We start from the raw sequence: 4,944 nt of genomic DNA on the forward strand, positions 1-4,944 counted from the left end.
AATTAATTATTTAATTGGTTAAATAATTAAGATAGCATGTATGTTTTATAAAATTAGTTTTATAAAGTATGAGATGGAGATGTTTTAATTGTTAAAACAAAACAAAAAAAAAATAAAAAAAAATAAATAAATTCAAAAACCGGCCACCCATGTGGGGTGGTGGTTTTACCCAATCAAAACCAAGATGCTCTTTGAATATTATCTTGGGTTCCCCTTTTGATCCTCCATACACAACACATGCAAAAACTCACCTTTTTAATAAACTCTCAAGTGTAAAACAAGCTAGAACACTCTCTCTTTCTCTCTCAAAAACCCACGGCAGCAGCAGCAGAAAAAAAGGGGCTTTGTGAGCTTGTTTTGTGTTCATAAATCCTAGCAAAACAACTTGGTGTTGTCACAAATAGCTTGGGGTATCACACTCTTGAGGTCTTCTTCTTTGGAGGCTTGTCATTCATCCACCATCCCTTCAACAACCCACTTGTTCTTCTAAAGGTAGAAGAAGGTATAATTTACATTTTGTGAGCATCTTGTTCTTGTAATTTTGATCCTTGGCTTCGGGTTTTTAGTTTTAACATAATGGTATGTTCATAACAAGTTTTAAAATCTAAGCTTCCGTTGCGTTTTCTTGTTAAATATGGTTAACTTGAACTTTGATAAACTTGTATAAAACCCAACAATGGCATCAAGAGCCGGTTACAAGGACTTATGCTTCTTTTGTGTTCATACATTTCGGATTTTTCATGGGTGAAAAGGGAGGTCCGAAAAAATTTGGTGGATTTTACCCCTCATAGTTTTGTAAGATCTTGACATGCATGGAAAGATCTTAGGAAACCATTTAACATTTGGATGTTGAAATATCAAAATTGTAAAATTTTGGGGGGGGGGGGCCGTAGCCTCTTTGGGGGGGGGGGGCCGTTTTTTTTTGGTGATGTTTGGGCATTGGTTGCTTAGGTTGCATGCTTAGAACATTTGGTATGTTTGGATGTGTCATAACCGAAACCTAGACCTTGGATGTGCTGATTGTTGTTTTGTGTATGTTGATTATATTTATTATTCAATATGGTTGTAATAATTCATAATCTTAGGCTTATGTAATTTATTTATTCATAAGATGGTATGTAATAAGTAGATTAGTTGCATTTTCTTTTTTTTAGAAAAATATGTATTAGGATACATTTTGTAAAAAATTAGAAGATGCAAGATTTGGTGAAATTGGTTGGGCCGAAATTTTGGGCTTGTTGGGCCTCACCGGCCCATCATGGGATTCAAGCCCATTAGACCCATAAATTTCACTCTTGGGTCCAAGAAGACTTTTGGAAGTTTGGAGCCCATTAACAAGCCCAAAAGGAACACAACAACTTGGAGAGGATACTTGAAGCATTTGGATGCAAGGTCAAGTGGGAGTCAACATTCCATCCTTGTGTCATGTTTTGTCCCTTAGGTGTGACTTATGACCTACACTTGTTTCGGCTAACAAGTATGGTCAAATTTAGTGGTTTTCGGTTATGACTATATTTTGCATGTGTATGCTTGGTTGTTTGTTTTACTTAATGTAATGTGTGGTTGATAGATATTAGGATATCCAAACCGTCACATAGGAACGACAACAAGCATAAAACGGGTTCTAATATATATTTGGTAATATCGCGTCAATTAGTTTAATTAAATGGGTTTATTAAAACTAAGCGATCACTCACATATAATAAAATTGGTTTTATTATAACTAGAACCTTGAAAATTGGTTTTCAAAATCGCCATATTACTAAATGCATGTTAGGATATGGCATAATGTTTTTCAACTAGAATATTTGAAAATTTAAAAATCCCTTTTTCAAAATTACCAAGGAAACAAGTCTAACACCATCCTTTTGTATGACACTTAACGTATTAGGGAACTTTTAATGGGATAAAGGTCACCTAACCATTTTTGAGCAAACTAATATACTTAGGGTAATATTAACATATTTGTGGGATAAAGGTCACCTAACCACTTGTATGTTAATCTTACAAGTTTATACAAGTAGGACGACTTGAATTGGAAACCATGTGATAAAGGTCACCTAAGCATGAGATCCAATGGTGTTGATGGGATAAACATGCCAACACGAAATAAGGATTTCGAATGGTCCCATACCTCTAGAAGTTGCAAAGGGTTGCAATTGTCAAGGTTGACTACCTTGTTAAATCAAATAACGGGATAAAGGTCACCTAACCGAAATTTGATTTATCGTTGGATTCTAGAATTTAATTATTATTTTAAAATCTGGAATAAAAGGGTATTAATAATTAAATTGTTTATAATACTAAAATAAAACTTTGTTAAATTTTGTAGATGGCCGCTAACAATGCAAACACCTCTACCCATAACACCCGTAACCTATCCTTAAGAACCATCCTTGAAAAGGATCGTCTAAACCATAATAACTTTATGGATTGGTATCGCAACTTGAGAATAGTTCTCAAGCAAGAAGAGATATCATATGTCTTAGACGATCCCATTCCCGACGAGCCTGACGTGGAAAATGAGGAGGCTTATAACGATTGGGTCAAGTACACCAAAGATTCGGTGCAAGCCTCTTGCCTCATGTTAGGGACTATGATTCCCGAAATCCAAAAGGATTTCGAGCATCATGGGGCATACGACATGATAACTCAATTGAAGGAAATGTTCCTCCAACAAGCTAGAGCGGAACGTTTCGAAACGGTTCGAGCGTTTCATGCATGTCGTATGGAGGAAACCCAAACCGTCTCATCTTATGTCCTAAAGATGAAAAGCTACATCGAAAAGCTTCGTAGGTTGAATTGTCCCGTGTCTAATGAGTTGGCTACGGATTTGATCCTCAACTCTTTGACCAAAAGGTTTGAAACCTTTGTCATGAATTATAACATGAATGGGTGGGACAAAAGCATTGGTGAGCTTCACGCAATGCTAAGAACGGCCGAAGCGGGAATGGGTAAAAAGGCTTTACCCGTTCTAACAATCGATGAAGGAAAAAGAGGACATAACTCCAACCCCAAAGCAAGTGTTGCTAAGGGCAAGGGCCACGTCCGAGGAAAGGGAAAGAGGAAAGCCATCATGCCCACCAAACCGAAGGAAAAGAAGCAAAAGGTTGCGGCGCAAGATCCATGTTTTGAGTGTGGAGAGATAGGTCATTGGAAAAGGAATTGTCCGACCTATCTCAAAGCGTTAAAAGATAAGAGGGATGCGGGGCATACCTCAGGTATTATCTTTACTATACATATTGAACTAAATGTTATTTCTTCAAATACATGGGTACTTGATACCGGATGTGGAACTCACATTTGCAATTTGTTGCAGGGGTTCAAAAGAAGTAAACAACTCAACAAAGGGGACATTAGTCTTTTCATGGGCAATGGAGCAAGAGTTGAAGTCCAAGCCCAAGGAGACTACATGTTAAAGCTTCCAAGTGGTTTGGAAGTAATTTTGAAGAATGTTTTGTATGCTCCTAAGTTAAGAAGAAACATTATTTCCGTGTCCCTTTTAAAACAATGTGGCTTTGATCTTAAATTTATAGATTATGATATTCATGTTTTGATGAATGGCATATTTTATTTTAAAGCTATACCCATGAATGGTATACATGAAATAGATCAAATTGGTGCGTCACATAGTAGTTCAATGTACAATGTCAACACCAAGAAACTCAAGAAGGACTTGGGTGATTCCTATCTTTGGCATTGTCGCCTTGGACATATAAGCAAGAATCGCATGCAAACTCTTCGCAAGAATGGTATTCTAGAAACAAATGAGTATGATTCATTTGATGTATGTGAATCTTGTTTACAAGGCAAAATGACAAAGCAACCCTTTAATAAAACTTTTGAAAGGTCAAAAGAATTATTGGGTATCATACATTCGGATGTATGTGGTCCTTTTAGACCAATGACTAGGAATGGTGAAAGATACTTCATTACCTTTATTGACGATTATAGTCGATATGGTTATGTGTACTTAATGAAACACAAAGATGAAGCTTTTGAAATGTTCAAAGACTTCAAAACTGAAGTAGAAAGACAACTCAAGACCACAATCAAAGTACTTCGTAGTGATAGAGGAGGTGAATACCTAAGTGGTGTTTTTCAAGATCATCTTAAGAGTTGTGGAATTATTTCACAACTTACTCCACCTGGAACACCACAACATAATGGTGTGTCTGAAAGGAGAAATCGTACCCTATTAGATATGGTTCGATCGATGATGGCTAGAAGCACTTTACCTCTATCATTTTGGGGCTATGCTTTACTTTCCGCCGTTCGCATATTGAATATGGCTCCAACCAAGAAAGTGGAGAAAACACCTTTTGAAATATGGCATGGAAGGGTTCCATCGCTATCATTCTTAAAAGTTTGGGGTTGTGAAGCTTATGTAAAGCAATACACCCCAAACAAATTAGAAGTCCGATCCACTAAGTGTATCTTTATAGGTTATCCTAAAGATGATTTAGGATATTACTTTTACGACCCTAGTGAGCAAAAGGTTATTATTGCTCGAAAGGGTAAGTTCTTGGAAACTAAGTTCCTTAAGGAAGGAACTAATAATAGAACAATGAAATTTGATGAGGATCAAGAACCACAAGATGATACAGAATTGGTTGATACTAGCACTCAACAAGAGGTTGTTGAAAGTGATCAAGTGGTTGATCAAAACACACAAAACGTTCGCAGATCTGGTAGAGTTAGCAATCCACCTGAAAGATATGGATTTTTTGTAGAAGGTTGCTACGTGGTAGATTCGGATGAACCAACCACATACCGTGATGCAATGTCCAAGAATGATTGTGACAAATGGCTTGAAGCCATGAATTTTGAGATGCAATCCATGTATGACAACCAAGTTTGGGAATTGGTTGAACCACCACTCAACTCCAAAGCTGTTGGAAGTAAGTGGGTTTTCAAAAGAAAAACTGATATGCATGGAAACTT

Source organism: Bidens hawaiensis, unplaced genomic scaffold, assembly GCF_021521415.1.
Source record: "Bidens hawaiensis isolate Kalapana, Puna unplaced genomic scaffold, B.hawaiensis_p1.1 tig00024801_1, whole genome shotgun sequence".
In the NCBI taxonomy this organism is placed as follows: Eukaryota; Viridiplantae; Streptophyta; class Magnoliopsida; order Asterales; family Asteraceae; genus Bidens; species Bidens hawaiensis.